The sequence below is a fragment of the Melanerpes formicivorus genome, unplaced genomic scaffold (genome assembly GCF_026170545.1).
Source record: "Melanerpes formicivorus ecotype bairdi unplaced genomic scaffold, bMelFor1.0.p_v2 SCAF_97, whole genome shotgun sequence".
In the NCBI taxonomy this organism is placed as follows: domain Eukaryota; kingdom Metazoa; phylum Chordata; class Aves; order Piciformes; family Picidae; genus Melanerpes; species Melanerpes formicivorus.
Window position 1 is genome coordinate 1,870,623 of NW_027142449.1, and position 15,101 is coordinate 1,885,723.

Below are 15,101 nucleotides of genomic sequence, written 5' to 3' on the forward strand. Positions count from 1 at the left end.
TGGAAGAGACCTTCAAGATCATCGCGTCCAATCCATCAACCAATCCAACCCACCTAAACAATTAAACCATGGCACCAAGCACCCCATCAAGTCTCCTCCTGAACACCTCCAATGATGGTGACTCCACCACCTCCCCAGGCAGCACATTCCAATGGACAATCACTCTTTCTTCCTAACATCCAGCCTAAACCTCCCCTGGCACAGCCTGAGACTGTGTCCTCTTGTTCCGGTACTGGCTGCCTGGGAGAAGAGACCAACCTCTGCCTGTCTACAACCTCCCTTCAGGTAGTTGCAGAGAACAATAAGGTCACCCCTGAGTGTCCTCCTCTCCAGACTAAGCAACCCCAGCTCCCTCAGCCTCTCCTCATAGGGCTTGTGTTCCAAACCCTTCACCAACTTCGTTGCCCTTCTCTGGACACGCTCCAGCAAGTCAACCTCCATCCTAAACTGAAGGGCCCAGAACTGCACACAGGACTCAAGGTGTGGCCTAACCAGTGCAGTGTACAGGGGCAGAATGACCTCCCTGCTCCTGCTGGCCGCACTGTTCCTGATGCAGGCCAGGATGCCATTGGCCCTCCTGGCTGCCTGGGCACACTGCAGGCTCATGTTCAGCCTACCATTGACCAGCACTCCCAGGTCCCTCTCTGCCTGGCTGCTCTCCAGCCACTCTGACCCCAGCCTGTAGCACTGCATGGGGTTGTTGTGGCCAATGTGCAGAACCCGGCACTTGGATGTGTTCGATCTCATGCCGTTGGACTCTGCCCATCTGCCCAGCCTGTCGAGGTCCCTCTGCAGAGCCTCTCCACCCTCCAGCAGATCAACTCCTGCCCGCAGCTTGGTGTCGTCATCAAATTTACTGATGATGGACACAATGCCCTCATCCAGATCATCAATAATGATGTTAAAGAGCACAGGGCCCAGCACTGATCCTTGGGGCACACCACTAGTGACTGGCTGCCAGCTGGCTGTGGCACCATTCACCACCACTCTCTGGGCTCAGCCTCCAGCCAGTTCCTAACCCATCGCAGTGTGCTCCCATCCAAGCCATGGGCTGACAGCTTGGCCAGGAGTTTGCTGTCGGGGATGCCTTGCAGAGGTCCAGGTAGACCACATCCACAGGGCTCCCCACATCCACCAGGCAGTCACCTGATCATAGAAGGAGATCAGGTTGGTCAGGCAGGACCTGCCCTTCCTAAATCTATGCTGGCTAGGCCTGATCCCTTGGCCATCCTGTAAGTGCTGTGTGATTGCACTCAAGATGACCTGTTCCGTAATCTTGCCTGGTGAATCACATTGAGAGTTGTTAGCCATTGGAATGTGCTGCTCAGGGAGATGTTGGAGTCACCGTCCCTGGAGGTGTTCAAGAGGGGATTGGACGTGGCACTTGGTGCCATGGTTTAGTAGTCATGAGGTCTTGGGTGACAGGTTGGACTTGATGATCTTTGAGGTCTTTTCCAACCTTGTTGATTCTATGATTCTATGAAACCCAAGGCAGATAGAGGCATTTATGATTAGAAATATAACCTAAAGAAAGTAGAGAGTGTTGGGCTTTTTCTTTTTTTCCTACTGACGTGGGGCTTTCCATGAGAAATGGGCAGGATTGTGGGGGTTTTGTGTGTTTGACCAAGAGTACAGGAAGATTGTTCACCTTTAGCCAAGAATGTTCAATTATGGGTTTGTGCATGTGGCAAAATCTGGAAATATTTGAAGCAACTCACTTCAGATACAACCAAAATCCCTTTTCCAGTGAATTCTCAGTGATGGTTTAGTTAGTCATGAGGTGTCGGGTAACAGGTTGGACTTAATGATCTCTCAGGTCTCTTCCAACCTTATTGAGTCTATGATTCTATGATTCTATGCTGGTTCTGGAGCTTATTGCTATAAAACAACTTCCTCATCTCTTTCCCCTTCCAAAGACCTCCAACCTGCTTAGAGCTGTCCAATGTCCAGATTTCTTTCTGCAAGGAAGATGCAAGTAGATCAGCTGGTGGAAGATACTCAGAGATGTTTCTTTAACTGTTCACATTTCCTGGTCTTTTAATAAGTTAAATTAGGCTCAGTTTAAGATGAAATCTTGACTAAGTAACCTGCTTATCACTACAAAGCAATCCCCATTCTGCAACAACATATGGGGAAAGGCTATTTTCTCCTTTGTACAAATCACACCTTAAAAATATGCATCCCAGGCCACTCCTGCTCCACATGAGCCTGGCTCTGCCTCTGGCCCTGTTAACCCAGCATGTGTCTGTGTGATCAAAATTCAAACACAGTTGCACAAACTGTTAAATAACTCGAGTCCTACACGTGTAACTGATTTCAATGGAGATGTCAATTCAATTAATATTACATTAGGCTACCCACAAGACTATGCTAGTACAGAGCTGAGGCTCCAAGTCAGGTCTGGGCTTGCTGTCTGCTACCTGACAAAGCTGGGGGAAAAAAAAGATGCATACTAAAGGTAAGGTGGCTCCATTAACTCTTTCTTTACCTGAAGGCATGTTCAAATAGTTTGACTGCTGCAAGGCCTGCTAGGAGTTTCAGTGAGTGTTTCATTCTGACTCATCATCCAATGCTTTAAAACTGTTGGAGGAGCAGTTAGAGACACCCTAAATCCCTGGCTATTTCAGGGAATTTTATCTCATCTTGTGCTGATTTTTCATATTGTTCACCTGAAGTTTCCTACAGTAGTAAAAGCGAGGGGAAGAAAGGAAACTGCTGTTCTGCTGGAAACTTTTCATCCTGACTAATAAAAACAAAGTTTCTTAGAACTGTGGAGAAGGAGAGCAGGCAGAGTGTGAAGGACAATTAGAGGGAGAAGAGCACTTCTTCCTCTGTGGCAGTAAAAGTGGGTCTCAAAGTATGTGGCATTCCTGAGGCACCTGCTTCTGGTGGGGTTTCACTCCAGGAAGTTGCTTCACCCACTCTACTGATTGTATGGGAACAACCTAATGGAAACTACTAAATGCAGAACGCTTTCTTCTTCTGTCTGACAAGCAAGAGAGCAACCTGTTCTCCCTTTGTACACAAGAGACCGTGGATCTCAAAGTTTTCTCTCTTGCTGACAAGCCCTGGGTTCTCTCAGTTTCTCTTACAGCTGCTAATGTCAAGATACTCGACTATGTGACATCAGTTCTTGTGTTGGCCTGCACGCTAAAGGAAAACGCTGGAAAGGGGTGTGTGCCTTCTGGTCTAGAAGGCAGGCAGAAAACAAGGACATCTTGATTATTGTTTTCTTTAACTTGAAGACATTGCCCACTGTCCTAACGTCTTGGGAGAAGCTTTCTTTAAGTGTTTGAAAGACATTGATTATGTTAAGTTGTGGGTGCTGTACGTAATGCTGTACCTAATGCCTCTGCCCTGTCCACAGCTGAGTTCTTCTGGGTCACCTGAGTGACTGTCTGGTCCTAGACTTGTTAGTTTCCTTTCATAACTACTCTGCTAGCACTTCTGTGGTGGCCTTGTGCTCCAAGAGCTCTTTTTCACGGAATCATAGCATCATAGAATTGCTAGGGTTGGAAGGGGCCTCAAGGATCATCCAGTTCCAACCCCCCTGCCAAGGGCAGGAACACCTCACACTACAGCAGGCTGTTCACAGCCACATCCAGCCTGGCTTTAAAAACCTCCAGGGATGAGGTTTCGACCATCTCCCTGGGCAACCTGTTCCAGTGTCTCACCACCCTCATGGGGAAGAACTTCTTCCTAACATCTAATCTGAATCTACCCGTTTCTGTTTTTTTGACAATCCCCCCAGTTCTACCACTCCCTGACACCCTCCCCAGCTTTCTTGTAGCCCCTTTCAGATACTGGAAGGCCATAATTAGGTCTCCTCTGAGCCCTTCTCTTCTGCAGACTGGACAGACCCAGCTCCAGAGCTGTAAGCTGTAAGCTAAGAAATAAAACAAAGGTCTTGTCAGTGTACCACATGACTGTACAGCTGCTGATAGCACTTTGATCTTCAAAAGTGAGAGACATTTGACTTCTTTTCCTTATTCTGTGCAACACATGCCAGTTTTGGAAAAGGTAGCATTATTGGTAGGATATGGCAGCTTTTAGAGGCTCCAGGGATGATGGTCCATTTAGCAGATGCTGAATATGGAAACTATGCCTTGAAGATGCTAAGCTGATGGAAAAAAATAAAGCTTTAACTCCATTCTAGTAACTGAGTCACAAAGACATAAAGTAATACAGCCAAGAGATGCAGCAGAACTGGTATTCATCAGGTCTGCCACTTTAACCAAAACAACATCTTTCTTTCTGTGGACTAACACTGATTTAAGAGTCCTGTATGAGCTGGATAACCCACATGGACATCTATTGTCCACGTTCAGAGTAAACACATGGTGATACGGTGTAAAGGGATGCACAAAAGCACTCCTTGATGAAAAAGAAAAGCCTGCAGCCTTTGCTAAATGGCAGGTCTGAATGGCGCACAGAAAATTATGGAGCTCATCCATTTTCATCCAGGAAATTGGTCTTGCTGGGGGCTCATTGTTTGATTTATGGTGCCCCTAACAGAGTCAGGATTCCTAACTGTTATTGAAGCAGACTCTCAAGATGGGCGGGAGGTGGGGGAACTGCACTTGAGAATAGGGGGGTACAGGAGAATGGTGATGGAACCACCTGAGGTGACCTTTGGCTAGCCTGAAGTGATGAAGGCAGCCCCAGAGCATCCTCTCTCCAGGCAGACAGCAAGCACAGTGTGCAGACAGGAGAACAAATGGCCCAAGAAAGGATACAGCACTGGAAGGACTAAAAAGAAAGTTGATGTCTCTCAAGTTTTGGTCCATTAAGGTAATCCTATACTCTGCAACTGAAGCTATGGGTCAATGAAAACAAATTAGAGTTCATTCCCCAAACAGAAAGATTAAGACACAGGAAGCTGCCAAATGCTGTAGGCACTGGCCTTGACTTCACAACCTAGCCAATTTGTGCTGCCTGTGGGGCTGTACAGCTGTCAGAGAGGAAACAAATCTTCTCCTACAGAAACTCCTCTCTTGCATGGTATTCCTTTCTTTATTTTTTCCTTTTCTACAGAAAAGCCAAAAAGTGTTTTGCATATCCAAACTGCAAAGACAATGCTTGTGTTCTTTACTGAAATTGTTTCAGTTAGGGACAATTACAAACAAAAGAATTTGTGGATGCCAAAGAAAATCCAGGGCAAAACCAACTGAAATGGGGAGGTTAGAAAAATATTTAGCATTACTGAGGGTTAGAGGTAAAACCAAATAAGCTCACTGCAGACTGGGCCACCTAACAAAAGCACCCTCTCTTTATTGATGAGTGACACTAGTGGGCTGATAGGTGCAGGGTTTTCAAAGGCTAAATCTAATTTGTAAACAGCCAACATCTTAACAAGCTATAAACAGCTGTCTGGACTTCCAGCATATTTGCTGATGCTTGAAGGGCTGAAATCACAATGTTTTCCTAAAACCTCCTTCATTAATTTGTGGCCTGGCACTCATTAGGACAACAAGCCTCGGGAGGCTTCTTATAGCTCCCCCCTCCCCATCATGTTTCCAGCCAAAGTAGTGCTGGTTTTGAGGACAGGTGCACAGCTTTGAAAATTGGGGAGATGGGGATGAGGACCTAAAAGGAAAACAGAGAAAAGGGCACCAAAGATACAGGGTTGCTGCCTTCCACTGCAAACAGCAGGTCATTTATCACTAGTGCTTCTAGTAGCTCTTGTCACTGTGGAGATTCCACAGTAAAGCTTCTCCCCCACCCACGTAGGAAGCCAAGGAAGACATGACAAGGCTTGCCCTAACCTAGAGGGAATTTGTGGAATGACTGGACTGGTCCCAGTAAGTGAGAGCTACAGCTACAACTGGCACAGTAAGTGCAGACTGGTCCTCACACTGGAAGAATAAGACAATGGAGTAGACAGCAGTAAGCATTAGTGACACTGATCAGCACAAGCCCATTTCAGGCATGACTTTTGAGAGTGGCAGCACATACTTTGAAGTTGCAGGTAGTACAAGGTTGGTTGCAAAGCACTGTGAGAGGGGTTTAGCAGGCTTTAAGCCTCTCCCCAAAGCCTGATTTAGTAAATTATAGAGAGAGAGGAGGCAATTCTGTGTGTGCAGGTTGAGAGTAAAGTAAGGGGGGAAAAAAAGGACTGAAGAGAAATATGGGGAGGGAGGTGGTGGTGGTAATGTTTTTCCACTGTGCCTTAGGTAAATAGAAGTTTTCTCAATTAGATTTCTTCTTTTCAAACCATTAGAGTTAATGCAGTTTTAATTAGCACTTGATTTTCAGGCTGTGAGGTATGGTTTCATGTGCCTTCTAGAGGTTCCAAGCCAAAGTACTGCAAGGAATTGAAGACAACTGAGCAAATTACAGTTTTTCATATCCAGTTTTGTTTGTAGATGATTTTCCCACCAGCTTTCCTTTGTATGTAGATGACCCAAAAATAGAGATCTTGGTTTCTTTGTGGAAGAGACAGTCAATACAAACCACTTCATAAAATCTTGGGTTTCTCTCTGCTATCATACACCAGCCCTGTTATCAGCTTCTGTTATCAGGTACACTGCTTGGTCAGAAAACAAGTGTGGCCAGCAGAGAAAGAGAGGTGATTCTGCCACTTTGCTCTGGTGAGACCTCAACTGGAGTACTGTGTCCAGGTCCGGAGCCATCAGTACGGGAAAGACATGGACCTGATGGAGCAGATCTAGAGGAGGGCCATGAGAATGATCAGGGGGTTGGAGAACCTCTGCTACAAGGACAGGCTGAGGGAGCTGGGGGTGTTCAGCCTGGAGGAGAGAAGGCTCCAAGGAGACCTAATATCAGCCTTCCAGTATCTGAACAGGACTATGAGAAGGATGGAGAGACACTGCTTGCAAAGGCTTACAGCGATAGGACAAGGGGCAATGGCTTCAAACTAGAGAAGAGCAGATTTAGATTGGATGCTAGGAACAACTTCTTTACCATAAAGGTAATGGAACACTGGAACAGGTTGCCCAGGGAGGTGGCTCGGGCCCCATCCCTGGAGATATTCAAGCTGAGGCTTGACAGGGCTGTGGGCAACCTGATCTAGTTTGGGATGCCCCTGCTGACTGCAGAGGGGGTTGGATTAGGTGAGCTTTGGAGGTCTCTTCCAACCCAGACCATTCTATGATTCTGTGATTCTATGGTACTGCTAAGGCCATCTATCTTGCCTGTTGTCACTGAAGGTAGCCAGGTCTGCAGCAGTGACCTCACACTTGCATGAAATCCTTCCTTTCTTGTACTATGCCATAATTATCAGCTTTGCAGCTGAGTACTGGGTTACAACCCAAGAGTGCTTTCTGAATGCAAAACACAAGGAATGCAGTGCTTGCAGTAAGTTTGGAGTAATCTACACAGGTGATTCTTCATATTGCACCTGTCATTGTGGTATCTGAGCTCCTCTGAAGGTCTGTGATCATGTTGGTGTTTTGAGTCTGATTCCTGCATTCCTTTTGTACTTCTGAAATGTGTGGAAATAACAATATCCACGGGGAGCATTAAAAAAATCCAGCCCAAACAAAAACTGCTAAGGAGCAAGGACACTCTGTCCTGAGTGGTTTTATCTGATGTCTTTTGAACAGAAGCAGCTTCTTAGATCAACATTATCATCATGAAAAGAAATACAAAAAACAAAATCAGGACATTCTGGCCCAAACCCAGTGGTCCCAGGGCAAAAAGCAACCTGAATGTGGAATTTTGAAGTGCCAGCATTGTCTGAAGTCCACCAATCACTATCCCTGCATGAGATTTGTAGGTATCTAAGATCTTTAAAGCCTCAGCACATGCCACAGGGCCTCTTCTGCTAACCTATATTTGTAAGCCCTGTTCACCTCTCCAGGTTATGTAAGTCTTTTGTCAGAGGAAAACTCTCCCTCATATATGTTCCAGTCATGGGAGCACTTCATTCAGGTAGATGACCAAACATTTCACTCTGGCCAGATGGCCACTCAGCTTTCATGTTGATTAGACTTTATTATGGATTATTGATGTACTGCTGTGACTAGCTCTGCGCAGCAGGACCTCATTAATGTCAGTGGAGCTCTGCTCAGGCCCAAAGGTCTATCCACAGGGGTCCATCTAGGGGCAAGATCAGGGCCTGTATTTGTAAATAGCAGAATAGGATGAATGAGGCTAAACATGATGGGGAATAGCTCCAGGCAAGTGGTTTAGCTGAATACTTGGCTGGATATGTCTTAGTTTAACAGTTGGTTTAGGAGAGCCCTAGTGGGTTGGAAAATACATTGAGGTAGTCTGAAAATGCTTCATATTTGTGTTCCCAGCAGATATGTGAGTCTTGAGGTCCATGTGACTATAATGAGGTCCATGGGTGAGTATAGCCCAAGCCAGCCCTCTCAGTTGGTCTATCACAGCTTAGAGCTGCTATTAATCATCAGGCAAGAGGGACTCAAAAGCACACAGCCCAGGTTTTTCTGGCTGTCCCTTCTCCACAGGACCTAGGTATGCATCCTGACTGGGTTTGGGCTCTAGGAAAGATGAACTACACGCAGAGTAAGCCAGACTTTGGGAGCCTCCTTGTCAAGTCACTGCTGAAGGAAACTTCAGCTGCAATAGCAGCGTGGTGAACCAGCCAGCGCTGTTTCTCATGGCACTCCCTCCTTCTCCAATGTAGAAAGGTTTGTAGTGCAAACAAACAGAAGAGTGTTGCCTTAATAAACCTTCAGGCTTTCAGCACGAAACGCTGGCGTGAGACACTGAACGTCCTAGAGCCACCCTCAGGAGGAGCTCTGCCTCGCTGTACGCCGGAGACACTGCTCTGAGCCTTTGCTTCTCCTCCCTCAGAGCTGCGTCTATACAGGGGCGGCTCTGGGGAGTCACTTCGGATGTTGGCGGGCAGGAGCGCGGGGCCGGGGCCGCGCACTTGCACTCTGCCTCACCACCACTAGATGGTGTTTGACAACCACTTCTGCTCAGCGCCCTTCGAAAGCCTTTTCCCGGCATACAAAAAAAACCCATCCCGGCGATTTCTCCCCGCTTCTAATAATGTTCCGTTCTATTTTCAATAATTCTCTGTTCTATCTTCACAGCGATGGCTTGCAGGTGAGCAAAGCTGCTGCTGTACCCACCAGCTAAAACAAAGCAAAGGATTCGGGAGGGTTGGACGCTGTAGTTCTTGACCTTGTAGAATCATAGGATCATTTTAGTTGGAAAAGACCTCTAAGATCATTGAGTCCAGGTGTAAGCCGGCAGCACTCTCTCCCAGAAAAATACCAAAAAGCTTTCCCCTCAGCAGTGCTGATACCATGGCACATTTCCCCACCAAGATACTCTTGCAGCGTTCTTTCCAAGATGGAAATCCCAGTCATGCCACCTCTTGCTGATGTCAGGCTGTGTATATTCAGTGCTTTGATTGAAGGCATTGCTGTGATAGCTCAGCACTGAGGAGCACAGGCAGGAGAAGGCAGGGTCCTGCTCCACTGAGAGGAGATCGGTGTTGGTTTAGTGATGAGCCCAAATGAGCCCATTTGTGATGAGCCCAAATGAGACAACCCTGCCACTGTGAGCAAAGTAAGAAACCATTCAGGTCAGGCCACCTCTGAGAATACCCAGAGTTGTTACAAACTACAGCTTTTAGGATCCAGCCCTTTGAATATTCAATGCTTTGATTGAAGGCATTGCTGTGACAGCTCAGCACTGAGGAGCACACGCAGGAGAAGGCAGGGTCCTGCTCCACCGAGAGGAGATTGGTGTTGGTTTAGTGATGAGCCCAAATGAGCCCATTCTGTGATGAACCCAAATGAGACAACCCTGCCACTGTGAGCAAAATAAGAAACACTTCAGGTCAGGCCACCTCTGGGAATACTAAGAGTTGTTACAAACTACAGCTTTTAGGATCCAGACCTTTGAATATTCAATGCTTTGATTGAAAACATTGCTGTGATAGCTCAGCACTGAGGAGCACAGGCAGGAGAAGGCAGGGTCCTGCTCCACTGAGAGGAGTTCGGTGTTGGTTTAGTGATGAGCCCAAATGAGCCCATTTGTGATGAGCCCAAATGAGACAACCCTGCCACTGTGAGCAAAATAAGAAACACTTTGGGTCAGGCCACCTCTGGGAATACACAGAGATGTTGCAAACTACAGCTTTTAGGATCCAGCTCTTTGAATATTCAATGCTTTGAAGGCATTGCTGTGATAGCTCAGCACTGAGGAGAGCATGCAGGAGAAGGCAGGGTGCTGCTCCACTGAGAGGAGATTGGTGTTGGTTTAGTGATGAGCCCAAATGAGCCCATTTGTGATGAGCCCAAATGAGACAACCCTGCCACTGTGAGCAAAGTAAGAAACACTTCAGGTCAGGCCATCTCTGAGAATAACTCAGAGTTGTTACAAACTACAGCTTTTAGGATCCAGCCCTTTGAATATTCAATGCTTTGATTGAAGGCATTGCTGTGATAGCTCAGCGCTGAGGAGAGCATGCAGGAGAAGGCAGGGTGCTGCTCCACCGAGAGGAGATTGGTGTTGGATTAGTGATGAGCCCAAATGAGCCCACTCTGTGATGAGCCCAAATGAGGCAACCCTGCCACTGTGAGCAAAACAAGAAACACTTCAGGTCAGGCCACCTCTGGGAATACACAGAGATGTTGCAAACTACAGCTTTTAGGATCCAGCCCTTTGAATATTCAATGCTTTGATTGAAGGCATTGCTGTGACAGCTCAGCACTGAGGAGCACACGCAGGAGAAGGCAGGGTCTTGCTCCACCGAGAGGAGATTGGTGTTGGTTTAGTGATGAGCCCAAATGAGCCCATTCTGTGATGAGCCCAAATGAGACAACCCTGCCACTGTGAGCAAAATAAGAAACACTTCAGGTCAGGCCACCTCTGGGAATACTAAGAGTTGTTACAAACTACAGCTTTTAGGATCCAGCCCTTTGAATATTCAATGCTTTGATTGAAGGCATTGCTGTGATAGCTCAGGACACGATGATCTTGAAGGTCTCTTCCAACCTGGTTTATTCTATTATTTCTATTTCTATTTCTATTTCTATTTCTATTTCTATTTCTATTTCTATTTCTATTTCTATTTCTATTTCTATTTCTATTTCTATTTCTATTTCTATTTCTATTCTTTTAGGATCCAACTCTTTGAATATTCAGTGCTTTGATTGAAAACATTGCTGTGATAGCTCAGCACTGAGGAGCACACGCAGGAGAAGGCAGGGTCTTGCTCCACCGAGAGGAGATTGGTGTTGGTTTAGTGATGAGCCCAAATGAGCCCATTTGTGATGAGCCCAAATGAGACAACCCTGCCATTGTGAGCAAAGTAAGAAACCATTCAGGTCAGGCCACCTCTCAGAATACCCAGAGTTGTTACAAACTACAGATTTTAGGATCCAGCTCTTTGAATATTCAGTGCTTTGATTGAAGGCATTGCTGTGACAGCTCAGCACTGAGGAGCACACGCAGGAGAAGGCAGGGTCTTGCTCCACCAAGAGGAGATTTGTGTTGGTTTAGTGATGAGCCCAAATGAGCCCACTCTGTGATGAGCCCAAATGAGGCAACCCTGCCACTGTGAGCAAAATAAGAAACACTTTGGGTCAGGCCACCTCTGTGAATAACTCAGAGTTGTTACAAACTACAGCTTTTAGGATCCAGCCCTTTGAATATTCAATGCTTTGACTGAAGGCATTGCTGTGGTAGCTCAGCACTGAGGAGCACAGGCAGGAGAAGGCAGGGTCCTGCTCCACTGAGAGGAGATCGGTGTTGGATTAGTGATGAGCCCAAATGAGCCCACTCTGTGATGAGCCCAAATGAGACAACCCTGCCACTGTGAGCAAAGTAAGAAACACTTCAGGTCAGGCCACCTCTGGGAATACAGAGGGATGTTGCAAACTACAGCTTTTAGGACCCGTCTCTCCACAATTAGCACTTCAGCTTCAAATAAGTTTTTCTCCTTTTCTTTTGTTAGTTGTTGTCACTGTAAAAGATGGACAGGACTCTGCCTCCAGCAGTCAGACTCTGATCTCCCCCACTTTAATTGGGTGGCGTGGCTGTATCTTTCCTCCCCTGAATTACTTGCAAGAAATTGCGATTTAATCCACTCTGCACTTAAGAAACTTAATCAATCATTAGAAATAACTGCCAGTGATAGGCAAATATGGTAATTCGTGTTACTTCTGCAGACAAAGCCCTGATACAAACAAAACATAATTAAACATGCCCTCTTTATACACTTCATGGAGGGAAAGGAAAAAAAAAACCCAGAAAAAGCCACAGTCCTTGGGTATTATAAATCTAAACTTCCTTCTCTGATCTCGGGGCATAAAATGTGTTCTGTGAATTGTCTTACTCCTTGTAGGAAAACACTGATAATATTTGCCTCCCAGGCAGCATAAAACACAGAATGTGAAATAAAAAGTTATTAATCAGACTAACGGGCAACCGAAATGGGAAGCTGTCTTCTATGTCACATTAAAAATGATAATGAGCAACATTTCACAAGGCAATGTTATTACAAAAATAAAAGAAGGGGAGGGGTGGGGTGGGGGGGTGGGGGGTGGGGGGTGGCTGGAGCAGAAAGCATGTTGCACGCAGACTTCTCAATCCGTATCTGCGCTCCAGTCTCCAGGAAGCAAACAAGAAGGACGAGTTTCGGAGCTGGTTACCATGGGTATGTTGCCTGAGGAATACCTGCATTTCAACATGGCCATACCTAAAACAGGTGTTGCTTTTCTGTTTTGGGGTGGTGTTTTTTTTTCCCCTCTTTATCTTCAGCTAACCCAGCCTGAGGCAGCAGGGATCTTGTTTTTTTGCCAAATTTGCATCTTAGTAGAAACAAAGTTTTAGCTCAATTAAATACCTGTCAGGGAGAGGGGGAAAGAGTAGGAATATGTTGTGATGCATAGGAATATGTTGTGATGCATAGGAATATGTTGTGGGTTTGAAAAAATTATCTGCTAGGAGCTATATTTTTTAATGATCTGTGACCAAAAAAAAAACCCAAACAATGCAAAAGGAAAAACCCGGCTCTGAGGGCTGGTTTCTTGCTCTTTGCTTCTCACCTGGAAACTAAGAATGAAGTCCATTCTATGGGAGTATAACCTGCTCCCTTGCACATCTCATGGGTACCTGCAGGTGGTTTTGCTGTTTTCTGAAGCACATGGACTAAATTCTTCATCCTTTTCCAGCAAAATTTGGGTTAAGGTTGGCTTATGGGCAGTATTCTAGAAAGGTTGTTTAAAGCTTGTGCTTTTCTTGCCCAGTAAAAATAGGTTGACTCAGAGTCACCCTCTGTGTCTATGCGTATTACAGGAGCAAACCCATCTCTCAAGGCTGCTTTTGCCATGTGTTGTGTTGTTTTGTCTCACAGCAACATCCTTGGGGCTGTCTTTGGTGGCAGCAGGCAGTACTTCTGTCAGTATTGCTCTCTACAACTACCTGAAGGGAGGCTGTAGACAGGTGGGGGTTGGTCTCTTCTCCCAGGCAATCAGCAGCAGAACAAGAGGACACAGTCTCAAGCTGTGCCAGGGGAAGTTTAGCCTGGAGGTTAGGAGAAAGTTCTTCCTAGACAGAGTAATTGGCCATTGGAATGTGCTGCCCAGGGAGGTGGTGGAGTCACTGTCCCTGGAGGTGTTCAAAAAGGGATTGGATGTGGCACTTGGAGCCATGGTTTGCAGTCATGAGGTCTTGGGTGACAGGTTGGACTTGATGATCTTTGAGGTCTTTTCCAACCTTATTGATTCTATGATTTCCAGGGGGTGGATAATTCACTGTTCAGTGTAGTATGTAGGACAGACTAGCCTCAGCATTCTCCATCTATCCCAGAAATCTTTTTCTGGCTCACCTGCCCTTGTTGTGACATCAGAGAGACTATGCTGGGCAGACAAAACTGCCAACCTCCTCCTCCAAAGACCCCAGCATGACCCATGCAGGAGCAGAAAGGATTTGTAGGGCACACTGACCTGGAAAAAGAGTTCAAAGACCACAGGAATATCACTGCTGACTCTCAAGTTACCCTGTGCTTGGAGCTGCTCCCTGGACAGGGTAGCTGCTGTACAGTGTAGATCTGGCAATTCATTTTCTGAAGTATTTTTAGCCTTTTGAGGCTTTTGTCACAAATCTAGGGAGCAGTCACTCTAAGGCTGCACCAGTGCCACACATGTATGTCTTCCTGAGAGTGGTAATACTCCACGTCTGCCTTCCTGACAGTTGTAACACTCCATGTCTGCATGGCCTCTGTGTTTCTACTGACTGGCTTACTGTCTGTGTGTCCATCTTAGTCTGATTTCAGGGCTGCAACTGGAGGGATATGAGAAGCCTCTCTTTGTGAGGAATCTTAGCAAATAGGTATATTTATAGGTATATTCAGACTCACCCACCGCTGGAGGTGCTTCTGCTTCCCACAGGTAAACAAGATAAGGAGGCTCGTTTTTTCTGTTCTGTATAGTTTAGCAAGGAATATTGCAAGGCAAGTGTTGCTCACCGGTGTGTAGTCCCTAGCATGAGAGAACCCAGCTGTTGGGAGAGAATTACAGGAATAATAATTACTTGATGGCCAAAACAATGCTTAGTGACAGTGTACTTTTCTCCAGCCAGGCAAAAATCCTCTCTTCCTAACTGACCCTGGAGATCTCAGTAAAGCCCTAATGCTGGCACTTTCTGGCATGTTCTCCAAATCTCTCTGTGTGACAGCCCAACTGTTCAGGTGCATTTTCAGTTCTAACTGCAAATGTGTTTGAAGCCAGCGAAGATGAACAAGGCTCAGTGCTTCAGACTGAATGCTAGATCCTCTCGGCTGAAGGGCAGCTCTCTGCCATGCCTCACCCTCCCCATTTAGCCTTCTGTTCAGTTTTTATTTAGTTACTCTCATCTCATTTCTTTCCAAGCTCATCTCATCATGTAGAAAACTTTATGTATATAGCCACAGCAGAGGGAATGAAGAGCATCTCCAGCAGTGGAATTCTGGGGTCACATCTGCTGTGTACCAGCACAGAGCTGAGGCGCAGTGCTGAAAATCCAAGCTCAGCACCAGGAAGCAAGCTACTAACAATGGACCAGGCTGTGGAAAAGGAAAGGAATGGAATGGAATGGAATGGAATGGAATGGAATGGAATGGAATGGAATGGAATGATAATAGAATAGAATAGAATAGAATAGAATAGAAT